We start from the raw sequence: 12,547 nt of genomic DNA, 5'->3' as shown, positions 1-12,547 counted from the left end.
TGCGTCATATTTACAGCTTCCTGTTCGCGGGCCCTAACCGCACCCTATTCACCATGGATGTGCAATCACCCTACACCTCCATCCCACACCAGGATGGCCTGAGAGCTCTTTGCTTCTTTCGCGAAAAGAGGCCTGGTGTAGCCACCTGGGTTGGCCACTTCCCGACTTAAAATGGAGGTCCGCAAAGAATGCAGGGAAATTCAGCCAACACAAGCAAAAACTAGCAAGTGCAGAAATCCTGTGTATTAGAACTTGCAAAAGCCCAGCCAGCACTGAAACTCACAGCCATCTGCATACTAATGAGCGATCCCCGGGTAAAATGGAAACATTTAAGGTGAATAAGGCCAAGCCAGACTCCTCGGCGCCAGCAGGAGCCAAGACAAAGGAAGGCAAATGGACACTCAGGGACCGCACAGCGATCAGGGAACAGCTCCAGTATTGGAGAAATCGATCCAAGTGATCGGAACGTAGTCCAATCACTTGGAACCAGATACGGGGTCCGCCCCAAACGGCGCAAAGCCCCTGGGGACTATAAAGTAGAGCCCCCAAGTTCAAATCGGTCTTCTTGGCAGGGTCACTCAGCAACTCGAATCAACCCTTGAGAGTGAACTGTCTAAGCTGCCGCATCAACCAAGTAAGTCTCCAGCCAACACACGCTACGAGATAGGCGCTCCTAGCTACCAGTCTATACCAGCTTTTGAATCCTGCAGACTCAGATCGAACGAAAGGCCATTTGTTCCCCTGACCTGGTGGGCCAATTCCGAAGCTAGGTCTAGGCCTTTTAGTGATAGAGAATAGTCTAGAAAGTAGAGTATATGCAGGAGTAGTGATTTACTGTGTATAATAAATGTGTTTTGATTTAAATCTTACTATTTGGTGTGTTGAGTTATTGATCAGTACTTGAACTTGAACCTCGTGGCGGTATCATACAGATACCTGGCGACACTAGAGCAAGGGTTATAGAAACAGAGCAAATTCAGTAAAGACCCAATGGGCAACGAATTAAGAGCCAACCAAAGTTAGCAACATATTACTGGTGACATCTGACGGGACCCGACTTAGAAGTGGTCTAACCACTCTGGGAGAACCCAAAATTTGAATTAGAATCCAATTGGGAACAGAAAAACCACAAGTATTCAAGCAGTTCTGATCAATCCTCATAATTCGGAAGCGGGTTAATGCATGCATAACTAACAGGGCTATAAGGTAAAACCGCTAGATTTTTGTTGCGAAAAAACTGTCGGGAATTTGCATTCCGGAAAATAGCGAAAGCCGTATCCGTAATTACAGCACCGCCTTAGTACCCCTCGTTCCACATTTTAAGAGAGTATTTAGAGAGGAAAGATGGCAATGAAGGCAATGGAACGCCTTATGGACCCTCAAAGATTTGTGGTTGCAGCGACCAGCAGCAGAGTAGGACAGTGTCCCGTTTGGGAAGAAGAGATCAGAAAATATCTCAAAGGGAATGGATGGCCCCTTTGGAGTGAATTCTGTGACAACGAGAAAACAGGACCCGGGAGTATAGGACATACTTGGTGGGAGAACCTGTCAGAGATCCATAAGAAAAGCTTAGGGAAAGCTCGCAAGCCGATGGCAATCATGTCCTGTTTGGCACAATTGCGAGGCACAGAGGAGGACGCTCCACAAAGAGATAGAGGAGCGACATCGAATGAGCAAGGTCGATGTGAGCGAGATCGAGAAAGAGACTATAGAGTTGAGAAGGAAGTTGGCAGCAAAGGACGGAGAGGTGGATGATGCCAAGTGGGCATACCAGTCTTGTCTAGCGCATCTGAGCAGCTTCCAAACCCAATATGAGAAGGCCTATCAGGACATGCAACGTGCAGTCCTGGTAAGAGAAGAGACAGAGAAACAGGGAGAGGCATTGCAAAGGCAGTGCAGCGATCTAAAGGCAGCGTTAAGAGCACTCCATGCTGCCACCACAGAGCACAAACAAAGCTCAGTGGATCATGCGAAATGCTGGAAGCAGATTGTGGAACTGTAGTCTTTGCTTTCAGTGCAAAATGGGTTTCAGAGCACCTTTGGATCCCAATTAGATGAGGAAGACGGCCCTGATTGGCAAGAATTAAATGAAACCGCGCATAGGTATGTTCAGGGAACATGTGTGCAAGGAAAGCCCCAAAAGAGAATAGCACCCCAACCCCCCACAGAGCAGATAGATCAGGCACCCATGAATCCAGTAACTACCCACCGCACTGTCACATCGGAAGGAGACGCGGAATTCCTTTACACCACCCCCTTAACCGTGACCCAATTACGGGACACGTGCGACAAGATCACACCGTTCCTCCCCACCTCAGACCCCCACCACTTCTTTGCTAGAGTGAAGCAGCAGGCCACCATGTACGGCCTGGATGAGCATGAGCAAGTGAAGCTCACAGTTTTGAGTTTAGACCCTTCGGTTGTAGCAGCCCTTCCCGACCCACAGAATGTAGGAGGAGGCTCCTTGCAGAGATGCACACGGCGATCCTAGACGCGATCGGTTACAACAGAGGTGACCCAGTAGAAGTGCAGGCAGAAAAAGACAGAACACCCCACAGCGTTTGCTGGACGCCTGTGGATCCATTTCACAGCCGTTTTCGGCAATTTAGACCGTGCCCATTTGTCCCAACCCGCACCCTTATCTCCCATGCCACAGAGCCAGGACAAAACGCCTGTACCAACTATGACCCCTCAGAAGAAGCGCACAACGTAAAGTGGGTTTTAAAAAGACTGTTCCGCGGCTGGGAGCAATCTGTCCAAAACAAATCCGTAATTAAGAAACCCGAAGAATAGCAGGCAGAGGCAGATATCCACGCAGTTAAGACGCACCAGAAACCCGCATGGGTGAACGAAGGCAGGAACATCCCCCCACAGAAACCACAGGAGTGTTACAATTGTGGACAATTAGGTCACTTTGCACGAGAGTGCAATTCCCCACGAAAGCCACAGAGAGCCCAGCAGGCAGGTACTCTGAATAAGAATAGGACAGAGCCCATACATAGTGTAGGCACCCGTTCAGACCCGACAGACATGAACGGAACTGAGTGACGGTGTTCGGGCTTCCCCACCTGGGTCTGTGACACCCTTTGGGATAGGTCCGGCAGACCAGTATTTGCAGCAAAAGTACGGGGACAGCCCATCGAATTTCTCTGGGACACAGGAGGGTCCCGCACCACAATAAATTCCTCCACCATGTTCCAAAAAGACATGTGGCCCACCGCAGCCACAATCACCCTCAGCGGCTTTACAGGCCACTCACAGCAGGGACACATCACAGCCCCTGTACCCATTCAAATTGGCAATATTACGACAAAACACCCCATAGTTTTAGTCGATCTGGACCACACAGCAGAGCACATTTTGGGCATTGATTTTATGAACTCCCACCACCTTTCACTTGATCCAGTAAACCAATGTGTCTGGAAAATGGCAAAATCCGCAAGAGCCCCCGCAACGCTCACAGTAGGTGAGTATGCAAACAAGATTAGCGCAGTCGGCGATTTCTGGTTTGACCCGACCACGATTAGCACAGACAAGCAGGTTAGGGCAGTTCTGTAGAAGCACGGGACAGCATTCGCGACCCACAAACATGACTGTGGCTGGATGACTGGTTCCGTTCAAATCACAGGTCCTGACCCTAGACCCCAAAAGCAATACGGATTTCCCCAAGAGGCAGAGGGAGAAATCTCAAAAGTTATCGATAGCTTATTAGAACAAGGCGTACTTAGATCAGTAGCCTCTACTAATAATGCCGCGGTTTGGCCAGTGAGAAAACCCGATGGGTCATGGCGACTGACCATCGATTACCGGGAACTCAACAAAGTCACCCCCGCAGCAGCCCCCACGGTAGCCACAAGTCCCGAGACCATGCTCAAACAGGGACTCAACTCACAATATTTTACGGTTTTGGACGTCAGTAACGGATTCTGGTCCATTCCATTGGCAAAAGCGTGCCAATACAAATTTGACTTCACTTTTAAAGGTCAGCAGTACACGTGTTTTGGGGCCACTGCTGTTTGTCATTTTTATAAATGACCTGGAGGAGGGCGTAGAAGGATGGGTGAGTAAATTTGCAGATGACACTAAAGTCGGGGGGTTGTGGACAGTGCGGAAGGATGTTACAAGTTACAGAGGGACATAGATAAGCTGCAGCGCTGGGCTGAGATGTGGAAAATGGAGTTTAATGCAGAAAAGTGTAAGGTGATTCATTTTGGAAGGAATAACAGGAAGATAGAGTGCTGGGTTAATGGTAAGATTCTTGGCAATGTGGATGAGCAGAGAGATCTCGGTGTCCAAGTACATTGATCCCTGAAAGTTGCCACCCAGGTTGAGAGGGTTGTTAAGAAGGCGTACGGTGTGTTAGCTTTTATTGGTAGAGGGATTGAGTTTTGGAGCTATGAGGTCATGTTGCAGCTGTACAAAACTCTGGTGCGGCCGCATTTGGAGTATTGCGTGCAATTCTGATCGCCGCATTATAGGAAGGATGTGGAAACATTGGAAAGGGTGCAGAGGAGATTTACCAGAATGTTGCCTGGTATGGAGGGAAGATCTTATGAGGAAAGGCTGAGGGACTTGAGGCTGTTTTCATTAGAGAGAAGAAGGTTAAGAGGTGACTTAATTGAGGCATACAAGATGATCAGAGGATTGGATAGGGTGGGCAGTGAGAGCCTTTTTCCTCGGATGGTGATGTCTAGCATGAGGGCACATAGCTTTAAATTGAGGGGAGATAGATATAAGACAGATGTCAGAGGTAGGTTCTTTACTCAGAGAGTAGTAAGGGTGTGGAATGCCCTGCCTGCAACAGTAGTGGACTCGCCAACACTAAGGGCACTCAAATGGTCATTGGATAGACATATGGACGATAAGGGAATAGTGTAGATGGGCTTTAGAGTGGTTTCACAGGTCGGCGCAACATCGAGGGCCGAAGGGCCTGTACTGCGCTGTAATGTTCTATGTTCTATGTTCTGTGGACATGCCTCCCACAAGGATTCCACAACTCCCCCTCCATTTTCCACCGCCAGCTGGCAAATGGATTATCAAAATGTTCTCGCCCCGAATGTCTGGTCCAGTATGTGGACAACCTATTACTGCAGACAGACACCAAGGCAGAGCACATCGAGCTTCTGGCCGAACTCCTGGAACTCCTACAGCAGATTGGTTGCAAAGTAAACCCCCAAAAGGCCCAAATTTTGGAAAACAAAGTGATGAATTTGGGTACGATTATCACGCATGGTAAACTCGAGATCGAGCAGAAAAGAATTGACTCGATTGTCAAATTGCCCCTTCCCCAGGATGTTTCAGCCCTTTGGTCGTTTTTAGGACTGGTTGGCTACTGCCGAAACCATATTGACGGTTTCGCCACCAAAGCAGCACCCCTTTCGGAATGCCTAAAGAAAGGAACCCCTTGGGAATGGCTTCCGCAGCATACAGATGCTGTGGATGCTTTGAAAAGCGCCCTCATTGCTGCCCCCGCACTACAGGTTCCAGACCCGCCTTCCCCCTATGCTATAGAGATAGCTAGCACAGACCGTACCCTTTCGTTAAGACCCGTGGCTTACCCGTTAAGACCCACAGTTAAGACCCGTGGCTTACGCCTCCAGACATTTAGATCCTGTGGAGCAGGGATTTTCGGCCTATATAACCGGACTAAACCCCATCACAATCCTCACGGAACACACCCCCACCCAACTTTTACTAGACGGACGACTTAAGGATGGTACAGTAAGCCAGATTAGAGCAGCCAGATGGACCCTTCTTTTGCAGGGACGGGACATCACTGTTAAAAGGACCAAGACCCACACTTTCCTAGCCGACAACCTTCAGTACCCAGGCACCCCCCACGAATGTGAAATCATCTCACCGCACCACAACACAGGCCCCTTTATTGCGAAAACAACCCCCAAAAGGATAGGTAGTTCACCCCCGAGCCCCCAGCACACAGACACGTGCGAACCCTTAAGGATATATGTGGATGGTTCTTCCACTGTATTAGAAGGGAAGCGCATTACAGGATGCGGCATTTATGTTGAGGACGCACAGGGACGCGCCCTAGAAGAGATCTCGTTAAAACTACCAGGACACTTAGGCGCGCAGGCGGCAGAACTAGCAGCAGTCACGTACATTGTGGATAACCCAGATTCCTTCCCCAGCCCAGCAGACATATACTCGGACAGCCTCTATGTCTGCAACAGCCTCACGGAATTCCTACCGCTGTGGAAAGCAAGAGGATTTGTTTCCGCAGACGGAAATACCCCTCCCTTCAGCCCCATTGCTCTGCCACATTTTAGAGAAAGCACAGGACAGGACATTTGGAATTGTTAAAGTTCGCAGTCACCATCGTTCCTCCCCCCCCTGGAAATGTAAAAGCCGATGCACTGGCTAAAGCAGGTTCCAGGCATGGATATTTTTGGACACCCCCCGAAAGCGCCCCAGTGAGTGCAGTTCAGGTCTCACAGACTAATATCGAGGGTTTAGTGCAGGCCCAGAAGCAAGATAGCAATCTCAGGGAGATTTTGAAAGCAAAATTTCCAGCACCTTACGTTAGATTTAAAAATGCACTAACCACACATGACGGTGTGGTCCTAAAATACACCCTTTATGTGGTTCCTGAACAGGACAGGAATCAGCTTATTTGTTTGTTCCATGACAGTCATGGGCATCAGGGAATTGATCCCACTACAGCCCACCTCAGGCAGCTCTGTTGGTGGCCAAGTTTAAAAGAAGACGTTACGCACTACGTTGAGAATTGTCTTATCTGTGCCCAAACCAATCCGGACAAATACGCAAAGAAAGCTCAACTTAGCCACACCCGCCCCATTAATGGCCCCTGGACTAACCTCCAGACTGATTTTATAGGACCATTGACCCGTTGCAGGAATGGTTACAAGTATGTATTAGTCGTCATGGATTTACTAAGGGGAGGTCGTGCCTGACAAACCTGTTAGAGTTCTTTGAAGAGATAACAAATAGGTTAGACCAAGGAGAGCCAATGGATGTTATCTATCTTGACTTCCAAAAGGCCTTTGATAAGGTGCCTCACGAGAGACTGCTGAGGAAAATAAGGGCCCATGGTATTCGAGGCAAGGTACTAACATGGATTGACGATTGGCTGTCAGGCAGAAGGCAGAGAGTTGGGATAAAAGGTTATTTTTCGGAATGGCAACCGGTGACGAGTGGTGTCCCGCAGGGTTCAGTGTTGGGGCCACAGCTGTTCTCTTTATCTATTAATGATCTAGATGACGGGACTGGGGGCATTCTGGCTAAGTTTGCCGATGATACAAAGATAGGTGGAGGGACAAGTAGTATTGAGGAGGTGGGGAGCTGCAGAAAGATTTAGACAGTTTAGGAGAGTGGTCCAAGAAATGGCTGATGAAATTCAACGTGGGCAAGTGCGAGGTCTTGCACTTTGGAAAAAAGAATAGAGGTATGGACTATTTTCTAAATGGTGACAGAATTAATAATGCTGAAGTGCAAAGGGACTTGGGAGTCCTAGTCCAGGATTCTCGAAAGGTAAACTTGCAGGTTGAGTCCGTAATTAAGAAAGCAAATGCAATGTTGTCATTTAGCTCAAGAGGCTTGGAATATAAAAGCAGGGATGTACTTCTGAAGCTTTATAAAGCACTAGTTAGGCCCCATTTAGAATACTGTGAGCAATTTTGGGCCCCACACCTCAGGAAGGACATACTGGCACTGGAGCGGGTCCAGCGGAGATTCACACGGATGATCCCAGGAATGGTAGGCCTAACATACGATGAACGTCTGAGGATCCTGGGATTATATTCATTGAAGTTTAGGAGGTTGAGGGGAGATCTAATAGAAACTTACAAGATAATGAATGGCTTAGATAGGGTGGACGTAGGCAAGTTGTTTCCATTAGCAGGGCAGACTAGGACCCGGGGGCACAGCCTTAGAATAAAAGAGAGTCACTTTAGAACAGAGATGAAGAGAAATTTCTTCAGCCAGAGAGTGGTGGGTCTGTGGAATTCATTGCCACAGAGGGCGGTGGAGGCCGGGACATTGAGTGTCTTTAAGACAGAAGTCGATAAATTCTTGATTTCTCGAGGAATTAAGGGCTATGGAGAGAGAGCGGGTAAATGGAGTTGAAATCAGCCATGATTGAATGGTGGAGTGGACTCGATGGGCCGAATGGCCTTATTTCTGCTCCGATGACTTATGGTCTGATGGTCACAGACACTTTTACAAAATGGGTAGAGGCATTGCCATCCAGAACTAACACGGCAAAGACCACAGCCAAGATATTAACCCACCACATCTTTACGAGATGGGGACTCCCCCGCAGCATTGAATCCGACCAAGGTTCCCATTTTACGGGACGTGGCATGAAGAATGTCCTCACGATATTTGGCATTAACCAAAAATTCCACATCGCATACCACCCCCAGTCAAGTGGTATCGTGGAGCGAATGAATCGGACCCTAAAAGCAACCCTCAGAAAAATGGTCCAACAAAACACCACTTGGGATTCAGTCCTCCCTTTTGCGCTGATGTTTTTAAGAAATACTGTTTCGACATCCACAGGATACACCCCACACACTTTCATGACCGGACGCCCCATGAAAGGCACAGAATTTTTATTCGGCCTTGACTTGACCAGCCCCGAAGTGATGGCCCTCACACACGAGGGCGCAGTAAAACAGTTAGTCAAAAGTGTAAAAACGGCTCAGCTAGCAGCCGCAGTAAAATTAGGCACAAGGAAGAAACAGAGCAAGGCCTGTTTCGACAAGACAGTGCATGCGACTGAGTTTGAGGTAGGACAGCAGGTCATGCTCTCCATCTATAACCCCAGCACATTCCTGTCACCAAAATATTCGGGTCCGTACTCCATTGCGGACAAAGTAAGCCCCTCCGTCTACAAAATAAAGTACCCCAATGGAAAGACTGCGTGGTTCCATATTAACCAGCTGAAGGCATATGGCTCGCAGTCGAACCACGCACACGACATCATGCTTGATGCAGCAGACCACACCCCGCCCACAGCCACCGTATCCCTACCCTCCCCCAACACGTCCATCCCACCCACGGACTCACCCTCGACCCCACCCCCGAACTCTAGACACCGCCCCGGAACGCCCACAGACAGCAGCAGCAGAGACAGCGACTGTGACACAGACACTAGCCACAGCACAGTTCCCTACTATCCCCATGCAACAGGCCCCACACCCAGCGAATCTGAACATTATTCGAGTGATCCCTTCCTGATCACATTCCTCAACAAACCCCACCAAAGACCAGCGCCCTACGATGGCGACTCCGTCCCCACAGAATTAGACACAACTTTTTGGCACCGCGACAATTCATACAGGCTCGTCCGAAACGATGAGATGGACCCGAAGTCAAACCATGCAGCTTTATCCACCCTCATCCATTCCAGAGTATGGCACCTGGGGGAAGAGGGCGACTTTGAGTCTGACTCCCAAAATGTGAACCCCTCTGCGACCCTGTTCGCAACGGATAACTGAGGTGTCCAGATGATGTTTTAAAAGGAACCGCTTGGGAGAAACGGTGTCCTTTCTGATGGAACCTGCAGCATGTTGTTCAATGTTGTTTGTAGTGTTATTGTTAAGTGTTGTTTGTACACGCGGCCGTTCCACGGCCACACGCCATATTTGCCGGCAGAAACCTGTGAAAATTTGCCAGCACGCTTATCGGCAGAAACCGCTGAGAGCTTGCCAGCCCCCGTTCATAACTGCTCTTCTGGTTCGACAGTAGAACCTTTACAGCAACCCCCCACGATGACTACATTTTTTGCCCGTTCTTGCCGGTTGCTCAGGCAGTGGAGAAACGGCATTGGTCTCCACCCTGCCTGAGGACCCCCCCCTCTGGTCAGCTACACTCGGGTAGAGCACATACAGCATTGATCACCGTCCTACCCGGGGATTCCATCCAAATCTTACCCGTCGCGGCCCATACGCACCTCATTTCGGCACTCTTGGTTCAAAAGGTAGCCCCCCAATCCCGCAGGGTGGGGGGGGGGGTAGCCCCCCAATCCGGCAGATAACTTGGAATGTGAGGGGCCTCAACGGGCCAGTCAAGAGGGCCCGGGTGTTCGCGCACTTAAAGGGACTGAAGGCAGACATGGTTATGCTACAGGGGACACATCTGAAGGTGGCAGATCAGGTTAGGCTGAGAAAGGGATGGGTAGGGCAGGTATTCCATTCAGGGCTGGATGCGAAGAACAGAGGGGTTGCAATACTGGTGGGGAAGCGGGTGTCGTTCGAGGCACTGAATATTGTAGTGGATAATGGAGGTTGATATGTGATGGTGAGTGGTAGGTTGCAGGGGGTGCGGGTGGTACTGGTGAATGTATATGCCCCGAATTGGGATGATGCCGGATTTATGAAACGCATGCTGGGTCGGATTCCAGATCTGGAGGTAGGAAGTTTGATAATGGGAGGGGACTTCAACACGGTGCCGGACCCAGCACTGGACCCGTTCTAGGTCCAGGACGGGTAAGAGGCCGGCTGCGGCCAAGGTGCTCAGGGGGTTTATGGACCATATGAGGGGAGTGGATCCATAGAGGTTTGCCAGGCCGCTGGCCAGGGAATTTTTCTTCTTTTCCCACGTCCATAGAGCCTACTCCCGGATAGATTTTTTCATCTTGAGTAGGGCGCTAATCCCGAAAGTGGAGGGAACAGAATATTTGACCATAGCCATCTCAGACCACGCCCTGCATTGGGGGAGGAGAGGGACCAGCGCCCGCTGTGGCGCCTGGATTTGGGGCTGTTGGCGGATGAGGGGGTGTGCAGGCGGGTACGTGGGTGTATTGAAAGATATTTGGAGGCCAATGACAATGGGGAGGTGAGGTTGGGGGTAGTCTGGGAGGCGCTGAAGGCGGTGGTCAGGGGAGAGCTAATCTCCATTAGGGCCCACAGGGAGAAGAGAGAGGGCAGGGAGAGGGAGAGGTTGGTGGGGGAGATTTTAAGGGTGGACAGGAGGTATGCAGAGGCCCCTGAGGAGGGGCTACTTGGGGAGCGACGGAACCTCCAGACGGAATTCGACCTGTTGACCATGGGGAAAGCAGAGGCACAGTGGAGGAAAGCGCAGGGAGTAGCGTATGAGTATGGGGAGAAGGCAAGTCGGATGCTGGCACATCAGCTTCGTAAGATGGAGGCAGCAAGGGAAATTGGTGGAGGTAAGGATAGAGGGGGGAATACGGTGTGGAGTGCGGTGAGAATAAACAAGGTATTTAGGGACTTCTATGGGGATCTGTACATGTCTGAGCCCCCAGCGGGGGAGGAGGGGATGCGACGATTCCTCGATCAGCTGAGGTTTCCGAGGGTGGAAGAGCAGGAGGTGGCTGGTTTGGGGGCGCCGATTGGGCTGGAGGAGCTGGTTAAAGGATTGGGGAGCATGCAGGCGGGGAAGGCCCCAGGGCCGGATGGGTTCCCAGTTGAATTCTACAGGAAATACTGGACCTGCTGGGCCCGTTGCTAGTGAGGACTTTTAATAAGGCGAGGGAGGGGGGGACCTTGCCCCCGACAATGTCCAGGGCGCTGATTTCTTTGAACTTGAAGCGGGACAAGGATCCATTGCAATGTGGGTCGTATAGAACGACCTCGCTCCTCAATGTTGACGCTAAGTTGCTGGCGAAGTTGCTGGCTACGAGAATTGAGGACTGTGTCCCGGGTGTGATTCATGAGGATCAGACGGGATTTGTGAAGGGTAGGCAGCTAAATACAAATGTGCGGAGGCTCCTCAATGTGATTATGATGCCCTCGGTGGAGGGGAAAGCGGAGGTAGTGGCAGCAATGGACGCGGAGAAGGCCTTTGATCGGGTGGAGTGGGAGTATCTTTGGGAAGTGTTGCGGAGGTTTGGGTTCGGGGAGGGATTCATCAGTTGGGTCAGGCTGCTATATAGAGCCCCGGTGGCGAGTGTGGCTACGAACCGGCGGAGGTCGCAGTACTTTAGGCTGTACCGGGGAACGAGACAGGGGTGCCCCTTGTCCCCCTTGTTGTTTGCACTGGAATTGAGCCACTGGCCATGGCACTGAGGGAGTCCAGGAAATGGAGGAGATTGGTTCGGGGGGAGAGGAACACCGGGTGTCGTTGTATGCCGATGACCTGTTGTTGTATGTTGCAGACCCAGTGGAGGGGATGGCGGAGGTCATGCGGATCCTAAGGGAGTTTGGGGACTTTTCGGGGTATAAACTCAATGTAGGGAAGAGTGAGCTCTTTGTGGTGCATTCAGGGGACCAGGGAAGGGGGATAGACGAGTTACCACTGAAGAGGGTGGAAAGGAGCTTTCGGTACCTGGGGATCCAAGTAGCTAGGAGTTGGGGGGCCCTGCACAAGCTTAACTTGACGCGGTTGGTGGAGCAGATGGAGGAGGATTTTAAAAGATGGGATATGCTGCCACTCTCACTGGCGGGTAGGGTGCAGTCGGTAAAAATGACGGTCCTCCCGAGGTTTCTCTTTGTGTTCCAGTGCCTTCCCATTCTGATCCCCAAGGCCTTTTTCAAATGAGTAAGCAGGAGCATCATGGGATTTGTGTAGGCGAATAAGACCACTGAGGGTGAAGAGAGTGTTT

This window comes from Scyliorhinus torazame, chromosome 7 (assembly GCF_047496885.1).
Source record: "Scyliorhinus torazame isolate Kashiwa2021f chromosome 7, sScyTor2.1, whole genome shotgun sequence".
In the NCBI taxonomy this organism is placed as follows: Eukaryota; Metazoa; Chordata; class Chondrichthyes; order Carcharhiniformes; family Scyliorhinidae; genus Scyliorhinus; species Scyliorhinus torazame.
This window is presented reverse-complemented; position numbering follows the sequence as displayed.